The sequence below is a fragment of the Entelurus aequoreus genome, linkage group LG18 (genome assembly GCF_033978785.1).
Source record: "Entelurus aequoreus isolate RoL-2023_Sb linkage group LG18, RoL_Eaeq_v1.1, whole genome shotgun sequence".
Classification (NCBI taxonomy): domain Eukaryota; kingdom Metazoa; phylum Chordata; class Actinopteri; order Syngnathiformes; family Syngnathidae; genus Entelurus; species Entelurus aequoreus.
Window position 1 is genome coordinate 27142527 of NC_084748.1, and position 14514 is coordinate 27157040.

Genomic DNA, 14514 nt, shown 5'->3' on the forward strand with positions numbered 1-14514 from the left:
CGGTGCGACTTATACTCCGAAAAATACGGTATTAATTGTTTTTAATAACACATTTCACAAGACCACATTGAACACATCATGATAACTGACCTTCATCGAAGGTTATTATTCAGTTGCTCAATAGTAATTCATTATTAATAATAATTAGGGATGTCCGATAATGGCTTTTTGCCGATATCCGATATTCCGATATTGTCCAACTCTTTAATTACCGATACCGATATCAACCGATACCGATATCAACCAATATATGCAGTCGTGGAATTAACACATTATTATGCCTAATTTGGACAACCAGGTATGGTGAAGATAAGGTACTTTTTTAAAAAATTAGTAAAATAAGATAAATAAATTAAAAACATTTTCTTGAATAAAAAAGAAAGTAAAACAATATAAAAACAGTTACATAGAAACTAGTAATGAATGAAAATGAGTAAAATTAACTGTTAAAGGTTAGTACTATTAGTGGACCAGCAGCACGCACAATCATGTGTGCTTACGGACTGTATCCCTTGCAGACTGTATTGATATATATTGATATATAATGTAGGAACCAGAATATTAATAACAGAAAGAAACAACCCTTTTGTGTGAATGAGTGTAAATGGGGGAGGGAGGTTTTTTGGGTTGGTGCACTAATTGTAAGTGTATCTTGTGTTTTTTATGTTGATTTAATTAAAAAAAACCAAAAAAAACCAAAAACCGATACGATAATAAAAAAAACGATACCGATAATTTCCGATATTACATTTTAACGCATATATCGGACATCTCTAATAATAATGTTTAATAATTACCCAGTAGTTAATAATTACTAAGTAGAACTTGAATGTGTCTTATTACAATTCGATGTAGCCTCTGATGGGCGCATACTGGAGCACTGTATGGCAGTGATATGTGTGTATTTACTTATATTAATGATTTAGCCCACTGACAATGAAAATTTAAAAAATTACTAGTTTTTCATGAGCTGTATGTTGAATGTCTGGGTGGGGGTCCTGCTTTGAAATAATTTGAGACATCTACCCCTTTCACAGATCACATTTAGTTCACCTTAAAACATTGACATTTTGCACAATGAAATGTATACTGTTAATAGAGTGGACAACTTTTTAACTGTAAAATACATCATTGCAGATGTTTTTTAGTAGCATTTATTTAATATAGGTACGGCATTTCATGATTTATGTCCAAAAATTAACATTAATAATATATGCCACTAGAATTAGCTCATCTGTAATTGGACAGTGGGGATAGGTTGTTTGGCAACACTACATGGTCCCTAGTGTGTGAATGTGAGTGTTAATGTTGTCTATGTGTGTTGGCCCTGTGATGAGGTGGCGACTTGTCCAGGGTGTGTCCCGCCTTCTGTCCGTGTGCAGCTGGGATAGGCTTCAGCACCCCCCGCGACCTTGAAAGGGACAAAAATGGATAAATGGATGGATGAGTGTACATTGTTAGTTCATTTTGCTAATATGAAAAAAAAAAGTTAGCATGCAGCATTTACTCTTTTAACGGCTTTTGGTGCTATAAACTAACCTGCAAAACAGCAACACGCACACATGACATGCTGTTACGGACACTGATTGACTGCATGTGAACCGTATCACATTAAACTAGAGATGTCCGATAATATCGGACTGCCGATATTATCGGCCGATAAATGCTTTAAAATGTAATATCGGAAATTATCGGTATCGGTTTAAAAAAGTTAAATGTATGACTTTTTAAAATGCAGCTGTACGCAGTGGTACACGAACGTAGGGAGAAGTACAGAGCAGTTGCGTCTCCTAGTCATACTTGCCAACCCTCCCGATTTTCCCGGGAGACTCCCAAATTTCAGTGCCACTCCCGAAAATCTCCCAGGGCAACCATTCTCCCGATTTCCACCCAGACAACAATATTGGGGGCGTGCCTTAAAGGCACTGTATTTGCGTTCAAGCCCAATCACATACAAACCCCGTTTCCATATGAGTTGGGAAATTGTGTTAGATGTAAATATAAACGGAATACAATGATTTGCAAATCATTTTCAACCCATATTCAATTGAATGCACTACAAAGACAAGATATTTGATGTTCAAACTCATAAACTTAATAAAAAATAATAATTCACTTAGAATTTCATGGCTGCAACACGTGCCAAAGTAATTGGGAAAGGGCATGTTCACCACTGTGTTACATGGCCTTTCCTTTTAACAACACTCAGTAAACGTTTGGGAACTGAGGAGACACATTTTTTAAGCTTCTCAGGTGGAATTCTTTCCCATTCTTGCTTGATGTACAGCTTAAGTTGTTCAACAGTCCGGGGGTCTCCATTGTGGTATTTTAGGCTCCATATTGCGCCACACATTTTCAATGGGAGACAGGTCTGGACTACAGGCAGGCCAGTTTAGTACCCGCACTCTTTTACTACGAATTCACGTTGATGTAACACGTGGCTTGGCATTGTCTTGCTGAAATAAGCAGGGGCGTCCATGGTAACGTTGCTTGGATGGCAACATATGTTGCTCCAAAACCTGTATGTACCTTTCAGCATTAATGGCGCCTTCACAGATGTGTAAGTTACCCATGTCTTGGGCACTAATACACCCCCATACCATCACAGATGCTGGCTTTTCAACTTTGCGCCTATAACAATCCTTATGGTTCTTTTCCTCTTTGGTCCGGAGGACACGACTTCCACAGTTTCCAAAAACAATTTGAAATGTGGACTCGTCAGACCACAGAACACTTTTCAACTTTGTATCAGTCCATCTTAGATGAGCTCAGGCCCAGCGAAGCCGACGGCGTTTCTGGGTGTTGTTGATAAACGGTTTTCGCCTTGCATAGGAGAGTTTTAACTTGCACTTACAGATGTAGCGACCAACTGTAGTTACTGACAGTGGTTTTCTGAAGTGTTCCTGAGCCCATGTGGTGATATCCTTTACACACTGATGTCGCTTGTTGATGCAGTACAGCCTGAGGGATCGAAGGTCACGGGCTTAGCTGCTTACTTGCAGTGATTTCTCCAGATTCTCTGAACCCTTTGATGATATTACGGACCGTAGATGGTGAAATCCCTAAATTCCTTGCAATAGCTGGTTGAGAAAGGTTTTTCTTAAACTGTTCAACAATTTGCTCACGCATTGGTTGACAAAGTGGTGACCCTCGCCCCATCCTTGTTTGTGAATGACTGAGCATTTCATGGAATCTACTTTTATACCCAATCATGGCACCCACCTGTTCCCAATTTGCCTGTTCACCTGTGGGATGTTCCAAATAAGTGTTTGATGAGCATTCCTCAACTTTATCAGTATTTATTGCCACCTTTCCCAACTTATTTGTCACAAGTTGCTGGCATCAAATTCTAAAGTTAATGATTATTTGCAATTTTTTTTTTTTTTTTATCAGTTTGAACATCAAATATGTTGTCTTTGTAGCATATTCAACTGAATATGGGTTGAAAATGATTTGCAAATCATTGTATTCCGTTTATATTTACATCTAACACAATTTCCCAACTCATATGGAAACAGGGTTTGTAATATCCACGGCTTTTCACACACAAACAAGTGAATGCAAGGCATACTTGGTCAACAGCCATACAGGTCACACTAAGGGTGACCGTATAAACAACTTTAACACTGTTACAAATATGCGCCACACTGTGAACCCACACCAAACAAGAATGACAAACACATTTCGGGAGAACATCCGCACCGTAACACAACATAAACACAACAGAACAAATACCCAGAACCCCTTGCAGCACTAACTCTTTCGGGACGCTACAATATACACCCCCGCTACCCCCTACCCCCCACCTTAACCCCGCCCCCGCAACCCCACCCACCTCAACCTTCTCATGCTCTCTCAGGGAGAGCATGTCCCAAATTCCAAGCTGCTGTTTTGAGGCATGTTAAAAAAAATAATGCACTTTGCGACTTCAATAATAAATATGGCAGTGCCATGTTGGCACTTTTTTCCATAACTTAAGTTGATTTATTTTGGAAAACCTTGTTACATTGTTTAATGCATCCAGCGGGGCATCACAACAAAATTAGGCATAATAATGTGTTAATTCCACAACTGTATATATCGGTATCGGTTGATATCGGAATCGGTAATTAAGAGTTGGACAATATCGGAATATCGGATATCGGCAAAAAAGCCATTATCAGACATCTCTACATTAAACCAAGGGTCAGCAACTCACGGCTCTAGCGCTGCATGCGGCTCTTTAGCGCCGCCCTAGTGGCTCCCTGGACCTCTTTCAGAGATGTGTGAAAATGGAAAAAGATGAAGAAAAAAATATATTTTTTGTTTTAATATATTTTCTGTAGGAGAACAAACATGACATAAACCTTCCTAATTGTTAGAAATCCCACTTTTTATATTATACATGCTTCACTGATGAGATTATTTGGCAAGCACTTGTTTGTCCTACTAATTTCAGCGATCCTTGAACTCATCGTAGTTTGTTTACATGTACATCTCTCTCTGATGCTGCCACAGAAAGAACTGTTTATGCCACTCCTTCTTTGTCTCATTTTGTCCACTAAACGTTTTATGCTGTGCGTGACTGCACAAAGGTGAGCTTTGTTGATTTTATTGATTTGCTGGAGATTTTTAAGTTTGGTAACTTCAAAATAAAGACAACTCCATGTTGATTACTTTGTTTTACTTTGGCCAATAATAGAACAAGTACATTCTGAAAACATACAAATCACAAGTAATCCTCTGGACAAAATACTTCCAAGTTTGTTGAAAATTCTGAGAAAATTGGTGCAGCTTCAAAAACACAATGAGCTTAGTTAGACTTTGTCTCAGTGTATCTACAAAGCCAGGATTAAATTTTAAATCACAGTCTTTCTGGGATTGAACAAAAAACGCAACATGTAAACTCGTCGAGGTATCAAATACCTCCTTTGTCATGTCCACGTATCAATCCAGTGCTAACTTAACAAACCGTAAGAAACGGAGGTAAAAACTATTAAAAAGGGTTACGTTCACTTTTCTTATGGTTGACAGAGACATTTTGGGCAACAAGGGTGCCAAATAACAATGTGTTTGAAGCAAAAGACATAAAACGGTAGTAACTCTTGTTGTTGAAGTGTGTGATGCTTGTTATTTAATTAACATTGTTACATGTGTATTTGTCGCCATCATGTGGTCAGGGCAGTTAATACATCTTTCAGAAGTGTGTACTTTGAATCAAACTGTATTGACCGGAAGTTGCATAAGCCAAGCAGAGAAATGTACGGTGGTTATTTTCGAAAAAATACTACATATACGGTATCTTTTGTTTAGGGTTGCATCGCTGGTATGTATCATAAGTTGAACTTTGTAACTTGGTTTTTGTCTAAAATATTTCTAGCTAAATTTACGATTTGTGATGTCTCATGAGATCTTTGTCATGCTCAATAGCGATCATTTTCTATGTCATCTAAGATGGCGTCGTAGTACAAATTCACTTTGGTTTACCTTCACATGCCATTACAGCATATATATGTACACATTTGCATAACATATGTAGTTTCACCCTTTTGAATGTCAATAAACCTGCTGACAACGCCCATCGGTCTCCAGAGTCGTCGTCATGAATTGATTAACGTGGACCCCGACTTAAACAAGTTGAAAAACTTATTCGGGTGTTACCATTTAGTGGTCAATTGTACGGAATATGTAGTGTACTGTGCAATCTACTATTAAAAGTCTCAATCAATCAATCAATCAATCAATCAAAAGACGTAATAAAGGTGTTAAACAGCCCTTGCATCAGAAATGCAACCCTAGGTAGATTTTAAGCTTAATTTGGGTCGAGGAGGAGGAGCCACAGTTACCCCTTACTGTGTACCTCTGTGTACTGTTTGCTTGCCTAACAGAATTGCTATTGTGACATCCAGTGGACACATTTAAAGGCCTACTGAAATGATTTTTTTTTATTTAAACGGGAATAGCAGATCCATTCTATGTGTCATACTTGATCATTTCGCGATATTGCCATATTTTTGCTGAAAGGATTTAATAGAGAAAATCGACGATAAAGTTCGCAACTTTTGCTCGCTGATAAAAAAAAGCCTTGCCTGTACCGGAAGTAGCATGACGTCACAGGAGCTAGTATTCCTCACAATTCCCCATTGTTTACAATGGAGCGAGAGAGATTCGGACCGAGAAAGTGATGATTACCCCATTAATTTGAGCGAGGATGAAAGATTCGTAGATGAGGAACGTTACAGTGAAGGACTTGAGAGACAGTGATGGACGTATCTTTTTTCGCTCTGACCGTAACTTAGGTACAAGCTGGCTCATTGGATTCCACACTCTCCTTTTTTTATTGTGGATCACGGATTTGTATTTTAAACCACCTCGGATACTATATCCTCTTGAAAATGAGAGTCGAGAACGCAAAATGGACATTCAGTGCCTTTTATCTCCACGACAATACATCGGCGAAATGCTTTAGCTACGAGCTAACGTGATAGCATTGTGCTTTAACTGCATATAGAAACAAAAAAATAAAGGATAGAAGGAAGGATAGATAGAAAATCAACAATACTATTAAACCGTGGACATGTAAATACACGGTTAATGCTTTCCAGGCTGGCGAAGGTTAACAATGCTGTGCTAACGACGCCATTGAAGCTAACTTAGCAACTTAGCAACGGGACCTCACAGAGCTATGCTAAAAACATTAGCTCTCCACCTACGCCTCATCTACTCATCAACACCCGTGCTCACCTGCGTTCCAGCGATCGGCAGAAGGACGAAGGACTTCACCCGATGCGTTTGGCGGCCCGGAGACGTAGGAAGTCAAGGTGAGGTCGGCGGCTAGCGCGTCTAGCGCGGCTAGCGCTCCAACAAAGTCCTCCTGGTTGTGTTGCTGTAGTCCGCTGCTAATACACCGATCCCACCTACAACTGTCTTTTTTGCAGCCTTCATTGTTCATTAAACAAATTGCAAAAGATGTCCAAAATACTGTGGAATTATGAAATGAAAACAGAGCTTTTTGTATAGGATTCTACGGGTACCATAACTTCCGTTACTCTGACTTCGTCACGCGCATACGTCATCATACCGTGACGTTTCAGCCGGATATTTCCCGGGAAGTTTTAAAAGTCACTTTATAAGTTAACCCGGCCGTATTGGCATGTGTTGCAATGTTAAGATTTCATCATTGATATATAAACTATCAGACTGCGTGGTCGGTAGTAGTAGGTTTCAGTAGGCCTTTAAAACAGCAGTTTCTTTCGTTACTTGGCAAACTCATCAAGCGGGCTGGAAAAAAAACTGTTTGCGGGCCTAATCCGGCCCACGGGGCCGTTACGTTTGACACCCCTGGTTTAAAGGGTTTTTTAGCTTTTTTCCCTTCTAATCATCTGTTGGGGATTGCCATGGATGACATTAAAGTACTATCTATCTATCTATTTTGGGGCAACGAGGGTGCCAAATGACCATGTGTTCGAAGCAGAAGACATAAAACGGCAGGTTTTAAGTTTAAAAAAGTAAAGTTAAAGTACCAATGATTGTCACACACACACTAGGTGTGGCGAAATGATTCCCTGCATTTGACCCATCACCCTTGATCACCCGCTGGGAGGCGAGGGGAGCAGTGAGCAGCAGCGGTGGCCGCGCCCGGGAATCATTTTTGGTGATTTAACCCCCAATTCCAACCCTCGATGCTGAGTGCCAAGCAGGGAGGTAATGGATCCCGTTTTTTTAGTCTTTGGTATGACTCGGCCGGGGTTTGAACTCACAACCTACCGATCTCAGGGCGGACACTCTAACAACTAGGCCAATGGTGCCCAACCACCGGGCTGCAGCACGGTACCGGTGTATCGGGCCGCACAAGAAAAAAATAAAATAAATGAATAAATAAAATAAAATAAAAATATTTTTTATTAAATCAACATAAAAAACACAATATATACATTATATATCAATATAGATCAATACAGTCTGCAGGGATACAGACTTGATTGTATTTCTTTATGACAAAAAAAACAAAAATTAAAAATACCATAACCCCCCCCCCCCCTCCCCCCGGTCCGTGGGACAAATTTTCAAGCGTTGACTGGTCCGCAGCTACAAAAAGGTTGGGGACCACTGCACTAGGCCACTGAGTAGTTTCATGTGGGTCGAGGAGGAGGAGCCACAGTCACCCTTGACTGTGTACCGTTTGCTTGCCCAACAGAATTGCTATTGTGACATCCAGTGGACACATTGAAAACAGCAGTATCTTTCGTTAAAAAAAAAACCCTTAAGTTTTATACTCTGTAAACTCATCACGCGGGCCGGAAAAAACCTGTTTGCGGGCCTAATCCGGCCCGCCGGGCCGTTACGTTTGACGCCCCTGGTTTAAAGGGTTTTTTGTTTATTTCCCTTCTAATCATCTGTTGGGAATTGCCATGGATGACATTTCCTCCAGTCTTGTACAGATATTATGGAAATATTTGTTTCACGTCCAACCAAGTCACTTATAAAAGATGTCGGTGCCAGGTTACTTTGCCATTGCTGACAAACAGTTAATTTCATGTTTAAAAGATTTTGGATCATCTTCACATGATGGATCGGTCCCTCGTGCCGATGCCGTGTTTTCTCATGTTGAATCAATGGATGCGCGTCATCACCCCTTTAAACGCCTATATCCTTTGACTCCACTCACCCCTGCCCCCTACATGTGGGCTACATTCTAAATCTGGCTTCATGGTTATTAATTGCTTCTTGGGCTTAAGTTAAAAGCCCAGGGTAACAGCGAGGAGGTGGAGACACAAGGGGATCGGCTCCGGAGCGCAGAGGCAGGAACAAAGGGCTGCCACGAGGGTTCATGCCTCCCACGCCGCCGGAGACTCACACAGCACTGTGGCTCTCGGCAGACAGAGGTTAGGACCACCGAGACAAGATTTCCCCTGGGGGCTATTATCGCCCAGAAGATAAAAATGATTTTCAGACAGAGAAGCTTCCGCGCACACAGATATAGAGGCTCTGATACGCAGCAAAATAACGCTTCAAGGGTGTTTTTTTTTAATATTGTCTCATGTGGAGGATCAAAACACTGAGATTCTTCATCAGTTTAGGAAAAATTCAACACAAATGCGTTCTTAAAGTCCCTTTTGCAATTAAACGCAAACATGCCATTATTACTAATGGATGTCAGATTGAATAAAGAAAACCCTACAAACAACTTGTATTATTGGCAACTAGCAGGTCAACCCAACTCATATTTAAATGTAAATGGGTTATACTTGTATAGCGCTTTTCTACCTTCAAGGTACTCAAAGCGCTTTGACACTATTTCCACATTCACCCATTCACACACACATTCACACACTGATGGCGGGAGCGGCCACGCAAGGCGCTATCCACGACCCATCAGGAGAAAGGGTGAAGTGTCTTGCTCAAGGACACAAGGGACGTGACTAGGTTGGTAGAAGCTGGGGATCGAACCAGGAACCCTCAGGTTGCTGGCACGGCCACTCTCCCAACCGCGCCGTACCATAACTGAGTACTGATCAATTTGTGTTGGAAACTACCCGAGCCCAGTTTAAGCCAGATTAACAGCCTTTAAAAAAAAGGGTTTTGTTATTCCTACTGCAGCGTATCACATTAGATGATTAATCCATCCTCGGTTTGGTAGTGAGCCAGATTCAGGTGCGTAGACAACAACAAAAGACAATTGTTTTTTTTTACACACACGCAGCTCGTAACTCCAAACACTCAATTTTTAAAGCAGCTCTGTGTCATATCGTGGACTATGGAGTGTTCGTTTTCCCGAGATGGAAGTAAAGTTGGAGTGGACATGGCGTGATGGTAAGGACATGTTTTAATAATAACTATAAAAAAGTACAAACAAAAGGCACGCTCAATGGCGGAAGTACAAACTTGGCTTATGAAACAAAAACTAACACTTACACAAAAACTATGAACATGAAACAAAACTACACTTACTGTGACGTGAAAAAACTAAACTTACGTGGCATGGCATGAAGCATAGACTATCGAATAAACAGGGCATGGTAATGACAATGTCACCGGGCTGACTTCCTGGCAACTGTCGGCTTAAGTAATACAGACATGATTGACAACAGGTGCGCGAGTGCAAAACGTGAAACCGGTGAAACTAATGGTCGTCATGGTGACAAGACAAACGAGAGTGCACAAAGAGTCCAAAAACCAAACCGAACATAACCAAAACAAAACATGATCACACAGACATGACACTCTGCCCTTTGAAATGAATTGCAATCAGTTTAATCCCTGCTATGCTCTCCCGTAACCCCACAATTGTAACATGTAACATGTGTCATGATCCGCTGCCCGGATCATGTTTGTTTAGTTTTCGATATCCCTCACTTCCTGTTTTGAGCACCCCTGGGTTTGTGTTTTAGTTGCCATGACTGCAGATTGTTTTCACCTGCCTCTGATTAGTGTTCGGGATGCTCACCTGCTCCTGGGCACTAATCAGAGAGCTACTTATTCCCGCTGTTCACCACACTCAGTCAGGCTTTCTTGTTTACACTACGCAACAGTGACCACGTCTTCTATTTGCTTCCATGCAACCTGTCACGTCGGGGTTTTCGCAGCTTACTGCGGGGTTCGTTCTCCCGAAAATGCATATGGACCACTCCGGACAAAGCGTGCAGGTAAGAACATGATCTATTCCTCAAAATGTCAAAGTAGTACAAAAAAAAACAGAACACAAGGCGAAGGCACAACGTGCTGATCGCACTTGGAGCTAAAGCTAACACTTAGCATAGACTATGGACAAGGAATACTCATAAAACTGTGGCATGAAACAAACAAATCTTACGTAGACAAGGCATGAAGCAAAAACTTAGCATAGGCTAGGAGACAAGCAAAACTTACGTTGACATGTTGCATGAAGCGAATACTTAGCATAAACTCGAAACAAAACATGAACCTACGTGACTGTTGCATACGGCAAACAATGACGCCAGACTGAGCGTGGCGAGCAAGGTGAATAAATAGCTCTCGGATTAGTGGTTGACAGCAGCTGAGCGTGGGACCACTAACCAGAGGCAGGTGAACCCATTTAATCCCCATGGTGACCAAAATAAACCCAGGAGTGCACACAACAGGAACTAAGGGAGTCCAAAACTAACAGAACATAACTAACCAAAACATGATCCGGACCACGGATCATGACACAGGTCATGAGTCCTGTTCCTGTGCTAAGATTCGCCATAGCTCCCACGCTATCAGCACGCTTTTCGATCTTTTTGTATTTTTGCATGATTTCATGGACAATAAATCAATGTCTTACCTGCACCTCGCCTCCGGAGTTCCTGCTGCATCTTGGGAGAACGTGCCATGCAGTAAAATGCGACCCCGCCGTTACAACATGACTTTTAAAAAACGTTTAGACAATAAATATTGTCTAAACATTACAATAGCATGTACTACAAACAACTCAAGTAGTAATGTCATAATATTGTCCAGCATTTACCGAATTGATGCGGCTTCTCCTATGGGCTGCTTCTCCATCCTGTGTTGCCAAGTTCGCTTTTTATGACCAATCTGTTTTCATTGAGCTGGTTTCTTGTTTCTCTCGTGACATCTGGCAACACTGTCTCTTGTCGTGTAACAACAGGAACTAGGAAATCGCTGTTTATGTTCCACACTGTCGTCTTTGAGTGACAGACCGGAGAGGTCAGTGTTGACAACAAGTGTGAAGGTAATGCCCGACCCTCCGGCTTGTTGAGTCAGGACGAGACAGAACAAATTGAAACAGCTTCTCAATATTTTCATGGATAAGTGTTCGTCGTTTGGACATTTGGGGCCGCAGACGCTGGCTGCAGCTTCTGTGATAAGAACTGACAGTATACACTGATTAGCTGTGCGTTTTTAATGGTTTGTTTCTCTGATTTGGTTCCTCTCCTTCACACTAACTTTCTTAGCTCCAATAGTTGTTGATCTCTGAGTGTCGCTCAAATGTGCACGTCAACTGTCTAATCCAATCCAATCCAATCCAATCCACTTTATTTATATAACATATTTAAACAACAACATTTTTTCCAAAGTGCTGCATAAAAATATTAAAAACAAGATTCAAATACTATCCTTAGCTCCATCAATGACTGAATAAAAACAAAATAAATAAATATAAAACCTATATAAAAACAATATAGAAATATAATATATATATGTGGAGGTGCTTCCCCGCAGTTCCACTGTTAGACACCGCACCGGAGCCAAGTGTGCAGGTTTTCACAAGGTTTTAATAATCAATTGTTTTAACAAAGTTCTCTCTCCAGCAGGACGCAACTTTTCAGCCATGTCCGTATCCTCTCTCCCCTCCTGCTCCCGGCCGCTTATTGTTAAAGACAACAGATGATTAGATTAACACGTACCACCTGTGAAATCTAATCACCTGCCAGCTGTGTCTCGCCGTCAGCACATCCACGCCCCCGTCTGATGGTGCTTTGTCCTCAGCATCATGGACAGAGGCGGTGACATTTGCTCCTGCAGGCACCGCTGGCCACATCTCCCTCCACAATATAATAATATAATATTTAAAATAATATAATCAAAACTTATGTTTGAAGCAGGAACAACAACGTGTAACTAGGGTTGTACGGTATACCGGTAGTAGTATAGTACCACGATACTAATGAATCATATTCGGTACTATACCGCCTCTAAAAAGTACCGGTCCCCCCAAAAAACTAATGTAAAGTATCAAACAGAAGAATAAGTGATTATTACATTTTAACAGAAGTGTAGATAGAACATGTTAAAAGAGAAAGAAAGCAGATATTAACAGTAAATAAACAAATGGATTAATCATAAATTTTTACAGCTTGTCCCTCATAATTTTGACAAAATAATAGAATGATAAATGACACAATATGTTACTGCGTACGTCAGCAGACTAATTAGAAGCCTTTGTTTGCTTACTTACTACTAAAAGACAAGTTGTCTTGTATGTTCTCTATTTTATTTAAGGACACAATTGCAATAAGAAACATATGTTTAATGTACCCCAAGATTTTTTCTTAAAATAAAGCCATCCATCCATCCATTTTCTACCGCTTGTCCCTTTTGGGGTGGCAGGGGGTGCTGGAGCCTATCTCAGCTGCATTCGGACGGAAGTCGCCACCTCAAATAAAGCCAATACTGCAATTTTTTGTGGTCCCCTTTTATTTAGAAAAGTATCGCAAAGTACCGAAAAGTATCGAGATATATTTTGGTACCGGTACCAAAATATATTAACTCTTTATTGCTCGAACGGCACAACCTGGTTACAAATATTGCGTAAGCTTCTAACTCATTAGTTAAAATCCTCTGTAGTGGAGGTACCACTGTACTGAAATAGATCTTTCTGTATTGAAAATGAGTGAAAAGTGCTCAACTCCACCACCACAAAAAAAAAAAATTGTCCTTTATAATCAGGGGAAGAATGAGCCAGTTTTTGTCATTCATTGAAATGAAAGCTAATGTATCACATTGCATGACTAAGGTAACAAACGTGACAAATTATGCTCATTGGTTCGATTCTGTCCACTTTTTTCAGAAGGGTAATACAAGTGTTTCAAAACATCCGACCATTGTACTTCTAAAGATACAGTGACAGGGTTTTCCTATGAGGGTTGCAGCTTAACACTAGCCTAAAATATAATATAGGGGGGCTTATAAATTAATTTTGCATGGTTGATTAATTAATAATTGGCAGAGGTGAAACACGCACGCCGTGCTTACTTTGTTCTAAACTACACCCTGAAGCCCGGGATAAATGTTCGGAGGAGGGTGTGCGGGGGGGGTGGTGGTAATAATCCTGGACGTCGATTGAAGTGGTGATTTCATTTTAACTCCCAAAGCCACGGGCGCCGACACGAGCGCACGCACGTCACGCAGGGGGCTGGTGAAATAAATGGGCACGCCGTTGTCAGCCTGCGGGAACAAGCATGTGCCTCGTGTGGCCAGCAGGCGGGATTTATAATGGCTGATGAATCCCAAAGGTTTTAAGTCATTACCGCTGTCACTGCATGGCAGGTGGGGGGGAGGCGGCAGCCAGGGGTTGTTATTTTACCTCCATCACAGCTCGGCTCTATTCAAATTAGCAGCACGGTGGACCACGTGGGATGTTTACATTGTGGTAAAGGAAATTGGAAAATCAAACAATTGGGGAAGGGTGGCACAATCTGTTGGGACGTCTCTTTGAGTTTGCGGGTTCCGTGAATATGTGTGTGTTATTTCCAGGTACTTCAGCTTCCTCTCACCTATCTTAACCCTTCTGCAACTATAAATAGACTATACACACTTCATTTTCGTATCTAAAAGGGATCCACTCATTGTCTTGATTTCAAATCTTTTTTCCCCACATACATACACAAATACAGTACATACCCACACACTCAAAGTTCATACATGTACATATACATTCACTGTACAAACATACATTTACATATACATGTACATATACATTCACTGTACAAACATACATTTACATATACATGTACATATACATTCACTGTACAAACATACATTTACATATACATGTACATATACATT

General features: G+C 40.8%; 1 protein-coding gene across 1 annotated transcript in view; it reads left to right on the forward strand.

The window, feature by feature from the left end:
- Nucleotides 1-10517: 10517 nt before the first annotated feature.
- Nucleotides 10518-14514, forward strand: part of cxxc4 (CXXC finger 4) — a 107546-nt gene continuing 103549 nt past the window's right edge. The window contains exon 1 of the mRNA XM_062026110.1: nucleotides 10518-10625. The gene's annotated coding sequence lies outside the window, so the exon portion shown is untranslated. The remainder of the gene's footprint in view (nucleotides 10626-14514) is intronic.